The 11,133-nt window shown below is 48.6% G+C and overlaps 1 protein-coding gene across 3 annotated transcripts in view; it reads left to right on the top strand.

Moving 5' to 3' along the window:
* Nucleotides 1–7,639: 7,639 nt before the first annotated feature.
* Dgk (diacyl glycerol kinase 1) overlaps nt 7,640–11,133 on the top strand; it is a 422,138-nt gene continuing 418,644 nt past the window's right edge. For all 3 annotated transcript variants that reach the window (XM_075892403.1, XM_075892402.1, XM_075892401.1), the window contains exon 1: nt 7,640–8,061. The gene's annotated coding sequence lies outside the window, so the exon portion shown is untranslated. The remainder of the gene's footprint in view (nt 8,062–11,133) is intronic.

Here is an 11,133-nt window from a genome sequence, read left to right as displayed (position 1 = left end):
GCAATAAAGACAATGTTTAGCTGGATGGTACAGGGACCCTTGTCGTCTGACAGCACCCAGCGCCCGTCTAGCACATTGTTCGTCTTGAGCCGCAATCCTTCTGCAACGCACATAGACATATCTTTGATGCGGCGTTTTGGTGCCATCAGGAGCGATAAAGTGTCTTCACGAACATCAAGCAAGCACCACGATCTATCTGTATGGGAGCAAGGTGTTTCGATCTCAGGAAAGAAGTGCCATCAGCCTGACTACGCGGTTGCTGGCGACAGGAGCTTGGAAGACGCGGAGCCGCTGAACAAGCACGTCGATGCTCGTCAATGCCGTGTGCGTCGACGTCGTCAGCGCCAGCGTGTCCGTGGTGACGTCGTACTTGAACAACTCGTCTCAGACCAGCCACCTTTTGGGCGACCACGACGACAGGCATCGCGTCTTCGTAATTCTGCATGTCCAGCAAGTCAGCCTAACGCACGTCAAGAACACCCTCCGTCTCATCAGCATTGGTTCCAGAGAAAGCAAGGGGTGTGACAGCCACGAATCGACGGCCGTAGTACACAGGCACTCTCGGTAGCAAAGCAAGTGCATTTCAACACAAACTGCGTTCTCGGTGGGTACGTCTCTCCTTGGCCCCCCTGGGATGATGTTGAATAATAATGCGGATCAGAACAACATGGAGTGGTCTAGACTTCATCGAAGTGTGCGAGTCATCTTGGCCTCCCCCTGAGAGGAAGTTGCAGAATATTCTCTTGGAGCGGGCCAGACTATCGAAGAGGACGAAGTGGAGATAGGCACGCGCTAGGAATGGACAGCTTGGTCTCCATGCAGAATAAATGGGTCGTCTCCGTCTAACGTCTGCGGACCAGTTATTTTCGTTACATCCTCCTCATCTGGGTTGGACAGCTCTTCCTCCGGATCCCGGTTAGTTAGTGCTCGGGTAGCTGCGTGAGCGCTGTCATGACCGGGGAGAGAGGCGTGCCCAGGGGTCTAGACAAGTCAGAACTTGTGTGGCGTGTGGAATGCGCTGTTCAAAATGCGGTGTGTGTGCTGTGAGACAATACCCCGTGTGAAAGCCGGGCAGGTATTCATTGAGTCTGTAAAGATTAGAATAAAACATGTGTGAGGAAGGTTTATGGCAGCGTGGGAAATCGCCAGAGTGACGGCACACTCTTCGCCCTCAGATATGTTCTTTGTAGGTACGCTGATTGAGGCTACTGCGTCGTGATCATTGTTCACTACTGCTCCAACTGTAAAACTGCGGGAGTGGTGTCTAGTGGCGTCGCAGTATAAGAGAGTGTTTGGAGGAGACTGATTGATGAGGCGCGTGAGGTTTTTCACCCTTGCCCGCCGGCGCTGAGCGTTGCGCTCAGGGTGCATATTGCGTGGAAGTGGCGTGACTGTAATTCTTGCTCGGAAGTCAGTGGGTAGCTGTTTCCTTGGTGTGCTGTATCCACATCGATTTGGAGGTTACCCTAGGTTGACGAGTAGCCGCTCTCCCACTTGGGTGCTGCGTAGTTTTCGTATAGCTGACTATTACGTTGTGCTTCGGTTAGTTCCCTCAGGTTGTTATGTACACCCATGGCTAGAAGACGGTTGGTGCAGAAGGAAACATAACACCGCGGCCAGCAGCGGCCACCGAAGCACCTCGCACGGAGCGAGCCATCACACGTCCGTCTCCAACGGAAGCCGAAAGTGGAATGTGAGCCACCGAGAGGTACCTCCTTCAACGCTCAAACTGCAAGCTATTCATATCTGCCACTTATACCGTTGTTGGCGGGCATCTCGGGGGGAGGGGGGACAATCGTGTTTTCAGCATTATCAGCAAGATGGCGCAGTGAACGCAGGGCGGCTTTCATCTCTCACGCGTACTTTGACCCGCGTAGAGAATAAGGGGGTGTGCGCTCGATCGCGCGCCCTTATCTTGCAGTGGGGAGAATCGTACATCTTGGCTAGCCTTTGAGTTTCGTCGGAACGATTCTGTTGTAGTTACCGGGCGCGCAAAGGTCACTGCAATCGTTGCACAGCCTCCGTTTGCGAAAAGGGTGTGCTTTTGAGACACAGCGAAGTAACAACTGAGACGCTTATTCGCGTTAATCTGTACCCGTGAGTACGTTTCGTGCGTCCTTGTGCGTGAGAAACGCGGGGCCCGTTTTGATCTGCTTGCCATTCTGCGCGTGACCTCCCAATTTGTTGCTATGGCGTTTATTGCTTCGTGTTTGCGGCAAAGCTGTGACTATTTTTTTATCTCCCTTCTCCCATGTCCTACAAGGCACTACGCCGTGTCGCCAATTAGGCAGACAGAAATTATAGATGCCGTTTTCCTTCCATTAATAACCGCGCAATCACGTGTTTTGCATATAGAGCGCGGCACCGAGCCTCTACTGTACGCGCTGACGACCAGCAATGCGTACAGTGTTGGCCCTTCAACGACGCTTCCGTTCACAGGCACTAATTCCAATCGTACAGCCTGCTCTGTTGTTGTGTATCAGACGTAGGACCTGCGCGACACCAACGCGATACGTAAGACAACGACAGGGTGGTTCCTTGAACGGCTGCGCATTTTAAAGGTGATCATTAGAAAACTCGATCCCTCCGTCATAGGATGTCTCTAATTTGTCCAGTCTGCTTTGAAACTTCGGACCTCGTCAACTGCTATTGTTTGACGAACGACTCTCATCAGCTTTAAACGGAGTGAAAACATAAAGACTGTTTACGAAATAAACAAGGACGCAGGCAAAAAAAAAAGTGTTTGGACGAAGAGCGCCATTTAATTCTGAATGTGACTGTTGAAATCTAGTAATCTGGAATCGTCGTCATTGTCCGGGATCCTTCTTTCCGTGCAGTTCGTGTCATTGCTGTTTTTATGCGTGTCTCACTTATCGGCCCCGTCTAGCCTTTGTATTTTTTCTTTCCCTCTTCCCCTCTTTTACCTCAATGAGACAAGCTGTCCAGAATAATGATTTATGGGAATAAAAAAATGTGTGTAGCTTTTGTTTCGTCCACCGGGATTTTCCCCGCAAGCAATTTCACTCCGATGGCGGGAGTAACCGTTCTGGCGGTTCGAATGGTAAGTGCGCCAACACTTGAGGATCCTGAACAGACCTTAATTCGTATATATATATATATATATATATATATATATATATATATATATATATATATATATATATATATATATATATATATATCTGATGTCTACAGCTACGCAACGCAATGCGACCGTAGTTATGTAGCAGAGGACGGCCGTTAAGCGGTGAAAGACACGGTAGTTGAACACTCGTTGAAAGAGCCCGATCGTTCCCGATGTTCCTCTCCAACGACCCGTTCCGCTGTCACGGACCTAACAGTTCCTTAGAAGTGTGGCAGCTTGGGCTATTTGGTATGGCATGATGATAGTTATAGCGCGAGAACAAAACGACGACACAGAGACAAGGAGGACACGAAGGACACGATGAGTTCCGTCGCAGAGCGCTGAAACCGGCTCCTATATGGCCACCCATTGACGACGACGAAGAATGAATCGGCCCGTTAACGGGCTGCTGCCAGCTGTATACCGTCGTCGACTTTGCTACTCCGCTAAAGAAAAGATTAAAAAAAAAATAAGGAAGAAGAGAGAGAGAAAGAGAGAGAGAGAGAGAGAGAGAGAGAGAGAGAGAGAGAGAGAGAGAGAGAGAGAGAGAGAGAGAGAGAGAGAGAGAGAGAGAGAGAGAGAGAGAGAGGATTGTGTGACTGATCGTTCCAATAACCATTGGGGAAGGGCCCGCGATGAAATCTTACCGCCATTTGGCGCTCCCACTGCGCTGAAGTGGGCAGCTGTCCTCCAGCGAAGGGCCTGGGTGTGTTGAGCGCCGCTCCCTGCGCTCTCGGCGTTATGGATGCTGTAATCGATAGCTTCTGGATCCCCCGTAATACGAAGAAACGAGCAGCTTTCCGGATCCCGTGTTGTGCCGCAATACCTGGAGGCCAAAGAATAGAATGCATGTGCTCCCTATTGCTTGATTGGCGATGTGTACAAATCGTTTGCTTCAAATGAACAGATGCGCACGCTTTTTGGTCATGAGGCTGTAAATGTGCTAATAAATGTTGTAATGTTATGGCCCTGGGACGTTGTGCGCGAGACAGTGGGTTTGATTCACGGTCACGGCGGCCGTGTTTAAATGTTTCCCAATAGTATACAATGAAGAGAAGTGTTATTCCATGCATGTATATTGCCAAGTTTCTCGCGTAACCTGCTTCATGTCTCTCAGCTTGGCGAGTATACATGTATACTGTGCGTTTACACTGCACATGGCCACCGCGATTTCCAAGCATAGTGAGGGTAAGCAATAAATAAAAGTAACTTCTTCAATTTCAACCAGTCTAGGGCAGTCGGCCCCCGATTTAATTTCGCTTGGTGTACCCTCAATCGCACACAAAGCTTTATAGAGGACAGTGGGGTACACAAAGATACCAAACAAGAGTGAACAAAAGTAACATCAAGTTATTTATCGTACAGTTGAATGCTTGTACGAAAAAAGAAAATAAAAACTAGGAGAGGCACCGCACTTGTGCATGGAGGTCACTGTTGGCGTAGCCAGTAGACGGTAAAAGTGATCGTCCCCCATCCCCCCAACCTCTGAAAATTTCGCATATATGTACATAACACACACACCCCCCGCACACACAATTCAGTATTCACAAGCGGTCGCACAGTGATGTTGCCCTCAAGAATGGTAGAAGGGCTTGTGTTGCTTTCTGGGCTGAGGTACTTGAAAGCCACGCTCCCAAGATCTTCTCCAGAGTAAAGGGTATGTTATATGCAATGTATATCTCCTGCCTCTCTCTCTTTTTCTCAATCATTCCCCTCTAACCCATGTAGTGTAGCAAACTGGACTTAGTCTAGTTAACCTCCCTACCTTTCTGATAATTTTTTCTTCTCTTTTCACATCTATCTAAATATACGCGTACACATACGAAGATACGGACGAACACACTTAAAGGGGGTTAGAACGCCCCTAATACTTTTTTTCTATGCATTATTTGTCACCATTAATGCATTATTTAAAATGAATTTTGCAATGTCTTGCGGTAAAAGCTAGTCGAGGTGAAGCTATATTTGTTCCCTTTTGTAGCTACAGCTACATGTCGTCACCCCTCATTGACCGTGATCAGCAGCTGCTTCGCCACACGACTATGTCACCTGAAATTTCTCCGGTGTGAAACTTGGGGTCATTGTCTGGCAGCGGTCTTACAGTACCTCGCAAACTGTAAATGATGTTAGATGCAGGAATGAATTCGGACACACGTTATGTATTGACTGTTAAGAAGAAAGGAACATGAGAGAAAGGAAAGGCAGGTATGTTAACTAGTCTAAAATAACTGGTATGCTACTCTACACTGGAGGAATTGGGACGGGGGAGTTTCTTAAAGAATGGTTTCATTATGGTTGCCCCATGGTGGCAGTTCAGCGGCTATGTTCAAGGATGGTCAGAGAGAGAGAGAGAGAGAGAGAGAGAGAGAGAAAGAGAGAAAGGAAAGGCCGGGAGGTTAACCAGATATTGGCAACTGGTTTGCTACCTAGCGCTGGGGGCGGGGAAGTAGGGGCAAGAAAGAGGGGGTAGATAGAGGAAAAAAAAACGCACGCGCACTCATAAGAAAACGAAAACACACACAGGAAGGACGTCCTATATCTACAACCGTTCAGTAAGGCCGGTCGATCGCAAAAAGTGTAGTAGCGCTTTCAGGGCCTTCTTCTGTGAAGTTGTATCTTGTCGATATTGTAGAATTCCTTGATACGACAGAGGTTGATTATCTAATTTGCTTAGTTCCTTGCGAAGGCACAGTCGCTGTTTACTATACGCTAGGCAGTCACAAAGAATATGTTGGGTCGTTTCTTCTTTGCCACAGTGGCCACAGGCTGCGGTGTCGGCCATCCCAATGCGGAAAGCGTAGGCGTTGGTAAACGCAACGCCCAACCACAGCCTACATAACAGGGTCTGGTCTGCTCAGCAAAGCCTCGACGGGACTTGAAGACTTAGCGTAGGGTCAAGCGAGTACAGTCGGGCATGCTTGAAGTGTGGCTGATTCCATTGTGATGTGGTTTGCTGGCGAGCAAGTCTGCGGAGCTTTCGTGCAGCATCTGCCCTAGAAAGTTGTAGTCGTAATTTATGATCTTCTGTGTGGGCTGAGCGGGCAGCTTGATCGGCCCGTTTATTGCCGATGATTCCGCAGTGACTGGGCAACCACTGAAATGTAATTTGGTGCCCTTTCTCAGTCAGGTGGTGTATAACCTCTGCTATCTCTAGTACCAGCTGCTCGTGTGGTCCACGGCGTAAGGCTGATATTAGAGACTGCAGTGCCGCCTTCGAGTCGCAGAAAATAGTCCACTTGCGTGTAGGTTGATCAACTACAAATGGCAACGCGGCACGAAGTACTGCCAATTATGCTGCCGTTGATGTTGTTGCGTGAGATGTCTTGAATTTAATTGTCGTGGCCAACCTTGGTATCACTACTGCTCCTGTAGAGCTGTCCGGCTGAACCGATCCGTCGGTGTATATATGTGTGGAGTCTTGGTATTTCTCATGCAAGAGAAGTAGTGTGAGCTGTTTAAGAGCCGGTGACGACAAATTGGCCCTTTTCTGGACGCCAGGTATGTTAATATTAATCATTGGTTGAGCGAGGCACCATGGCGGAGTCACAGGTCTAGCGGCAGGAGAGAACCAAGTTGGGATCGACTCACCATGTGCGGTCACTGTTTTGCAGTAAGATGTGCATGGTCGGACCACTGGTAGAGAGGAGGTGATGTCGAGGAGCTCGAGCAAGGTGTCGTATATGTGTCCTCAGCACTTCCACATTAATGTGGGTCTTGATGAGGTTGTCCATTGTGATGGCGATAGTTGCCGCTGTTGACGCACTATGGGGCAAGCCTAAACATATCCGGAGTGCTTAAACCTGGACAGTTTGAAGCACTCGTATGCTTGTTTTACTTGCATAACACAGGTAGGCTGTACACAGGTAGGCTGTAGGTAGGCTGTACAGGTAGGCTGTAGGTAGGCTTAACACAGGTAGGCTGTACCGAAGGAATCCAAGGAAAAGAATCCTGTGTAGTCGCAACATAGCAGTTGTGGACATTCCCCAGTTCTTTCCAGCGAAGAGCTTGAACAAATGACAGATGCCTGTCAATCGCCTTTTCATGTATGATACATGTGAGCTCCATGAGAGGTCTCTGTCAATTATAACACCTAGGAACTTGTATGATCGGAGGTGACGTATCCTTTCACTGTTTATCAGAACGCTATAGTTCTGCATTGGTTCTCAGGCCGCTATCCTAAGCAATTTTATGGCAGCGCAGCCTGGGGAGTTTTGATCATTCCTTCACGTGTAATACCGAGTTACGCTGACGCGAGAGGGGGGCTTCATAAATGCGGCTTGTCGGCGGCGACGCTCGAAAAGCGCGCTTCTCCGCTGGCGTGCCAGTAGCCGAGCGCACGCGCAACGACGGCGTTGACGTCGGGAGCGCCGCTCGGCGCCGTCGCTCGGCGTCCCGCCGCGGCGGCGCTCTGCTGCCTATAACCGCCGCGGCACAGTGCTGCTCTCGCCACAGGTCTTGTGCCGCGCACCGCGCTACTTCGGGTGGGCCGCCGCTCGGGCTGTCGAGAGAGAGAGAGAGAGGCAGGAGGCGGGCTTTTCCTCCCTACCGAAACCACTCACACGTAACACTCTCGACGCACCTGCTGTCACCACACCATCCGCCGAAGCTTCTTCTCTGTGGCACACCATCTTGAACCCCTCGGTGAATCCAGCCGCGGGTGGCGAGACGACCAGGCGCTGTCGCATTCCTCCCGGCGGCTGCGAAGAAAGTGGTGCAGCCGGCCTTTGGATTCGGCGCCACCGGCGACGCTTGCGAAGAAGATCCCCGGGCAGACGTACTCGCCGTGTGCAAGAGCAGACGACGACGTGCTGCTGCGTCGTCTGCAGCGGACAAGCCGGGGCGCGGTTGCGTAAAAACGGCTTCGCGCCACGGTCCCGTTTGCCGAGGAGGTCCCGTGGTGGCGAGACCACGCCTTTTGACGGCCCTGCCTTGCCAAGGTGGGTCGCCGCTTCTTTTTTGCCTCCTGTTTGTCGCGATCGCACGTTGCCACCTTTAACTTCTCGGCGGTCGTCCGTTGTTGTGACGCCGCGGCGCGTTAATACAACGAAACGCACTTGGCAACACCGACGAAGAAATGATGAGACGTTGCGCGTTTTCCCCGTTATAATCTCCCACCTGGGCTGTACCAAATCGCCCTAAATTCTGCTTTAACGACGGAACGAAACAAGATCACAAACATAGGCCGATCAGCGAGACTAGGAGCTGGTTACTATCGCGCTCTGCTGTGTGAGAACGTAATGACGGAAGTCTGAAATTGCACCCGTCTTTTACGTAGTATGGGACGCTTTCTAACAATTCATACCCGCCAAGGCAAATGTGCTACATGCTTACCTCGACATATGAATCTGAAGGCGTTCGAAATGAGCGTACTCCAACTCGTCACACGTCGATTATGTAAGACACATTCGCGCCGATTATTCGCTCTACACAGTGAAACAATTGAGTGCTTTATAAAAGGTCGCCGCATATAAGCACGGGATCCGGCGGCAATATCGAGTGCGTGCTTCGTCACTCAGTCGTGACGCGTTTATCACCTATCAAAAGAGCGGGATGAGCTAAATCGACCGTAGATAAGGATCTCCAATTATAGCTCCGACGAAAGCGATGTTGGACGAGTCGAGCTGAGGAGGGGAACTTGAGATAAGCCGCCAGAGCGGTGAGTGGCTTTGCGACTCACCGGGTGCCGGCACGAAGCGTTGAGAGATGGATGGGACGAACGAGCACACCGTGTTTCGCTATGAGGCCATTAAATCGTCTGCTCTCGCTTTCCCGAGCAGACGGCCACTCTTCAGGAAATTGCAAATGGTGTCTTCAGCCGCTCTTTACAAAAGCTGCGTTGAGATCATGCTCAGTGGTTCTATATTATCGCTTCCCTTGGTTTCTTCGCGCCATCAGCGATAGTCGTGGCCTGGTATAAGAATAAATGCGAATGTTTTTTTACGTCACAAAACTACGATACGGTTATGAAGGACGCCGTAGTGGAGTGCTACAGCAATTTCATCCATTTGGTGTTCTTTTACGTGCGCCCTAATCTAAGCTCATATGGTGGTTTTGGGACGTTAAACTCCACATATCAATTAATCAATCAATCTAATCTAAGCACACGGGCCTTCAGCAATAATGCCACCGCTGCGGCCCGGATTCGATCCCGTGGCCTTCGAATAATGCACTCGAGCACAGTGACCACTAGAACACCATGGTGGTTCGTGGCCTGGTCTTCAACGCAGCGTTTCCTATCCCTTTTTAATGTTTTAATGTTCTTTTTATCTTTCCGAAAGTAACTTCAAGCATAACTCGCGTGCGATAAATGACGTTCCATTTTTTTTGTTATCATCTTGCAAGCCGTTACTTTTCCGCACATTAAAGTTAGGTATTCAAACATCCGCGCACTGCGCGATAAGGTAGTTTATCGGACTCTTCGCGATGCATTCTATCGTTCCCGACAGCACGTAAAAGTCGCATTGAGTTTTATGCGAACATTCCAGTGATTTTCATTGCACGCTAGTACCATAAATATTTTTGTTGTAGACAAGCGTTTGTTTGTAAAATGTAGTGGCGGAAGTATTTATTCTGCGTTGTTATGAGCGGTTATAACTAAAAGAAAAAATCAAACTAGTCATGGGTAGTATGTTTACACCGTTCATGTATATAAACTACGTGTATTCTTACGATGGGTGGTTTATTCACCTACGGATGTTTTAACAAATGAGGTACTCATAACCGCTCACTCGAACAACCCTTTAAATTAACTTTTTTTTTAATTTTAAGTGTTCAAGTATGTAATCGTGGCTGAAGCACCTTATGTGTGTTTATAAAAAGTGGTTAACGATTTAGAGTACTAGGTACTCTACTATGGGAGAGCATGTGGGAAAAAAAAAAACACAGATCCTGCATCACAAGCACTTTCCCACGGTAGAAATTCAGAATAATTTTCTACATGTGGAGACCACACTACAAACTTGAACTGGAGCTGAATCAAATGGAAATAATAAACAGTGCGGTTGCTATACATTGATAAATAGTTGCGGCTTAATTACTGCTCGCTTTCTGAGCGCGTCGCATCATGTTACGAAACTTGCATTTGCGGGAATACGTAGTATCTTTATTCTGGAAGAGTCAGATAAGTACGACAACCAAGCGATCAACGTATGTTCAGCTACCAATCGCGAAAATATATTAGGAAGCAAAAGGGCCAAAATGTATCGTCAGAGGTGGGGGGAGGGAGGTGGATTGCGTGCATTATATAACTCATTACTACAAATCAGATGCATCTGCAAACGCCTCTTGAAGAAGAAATACTTCCGACTTTTTTTTTTTTTTTGATAACAGAGTCGTTTGTCAAAGAAATCTGTATATAATTACTCACCCGATGCATGAAACTAAGAATGTGTAGTAAGAAAAAGACGAGGAATACGAAATCGTGATTGGCCGATCCCTCACAGTGGTGTGAGCCGTAGAAGCAGGCGAACAAGAGCTCGCCTGGTCTGCAACAGTCCACAGTGCATGAAAGCGGATGAAGAACGAGGGCCGCTTCATCCGAAAGTGCAGTGCAGCAGTGCTGAAGTGGTAGAGTGCCCACTCGCAGCGTAGGAGGTACTGCATGGTTCTATACAAGCTGCCGCCGCTCATTTACTGATTTTGTTTCAATGGGGAGAGAGTCGGATCTGTGAAGCATGCACAGTTGTCATTTTCAACAACTCCATGGTGGCAGTGCCATGCAGTAGAATTGCCGACAGATAAGAAAGATCCGCCGCTGTGAATCGATCTGTTCACTTTGCATTTAAAGCAGTAATTTGGCGAAGAAATGAAAGAAGGTGAATAGGGGGAGGGGGGCTAAAGACTTTCTGATTCGCCATCTCTTTAATACGCGTCAAAAAACCTCGCTGTTCATTGTCAAAAGAACCGTGATTTTGTCTTTGTTGTTTTTTTACTGTGAATTAACATTTGGTTTCGAGTGCTAATTAGACTAGCTCCAAATAAAATACTGAAGGGCGCTTCATGGGACTGAA

This window comes from Rhipicephalus microplus, chromosome 4 (genome assembly GCF_043290135.1).
Source record: "Rhipicephalus microplus isolate Deutch F79 chromosome 4, USDA_Rmic, whole genome shotgun sequence".
NCBI lineage: Eukaryota > Metazoa > Arthropoda > Arachnida > Ixodida > Ixodidae > Rhipicephalus > Rhipicephalus microplus.
The sequence above is the reverse complement of the archived record's forward strand: the minus strand, read 5'-3'. Positions and strand labels throughout refer to the sequence as shown.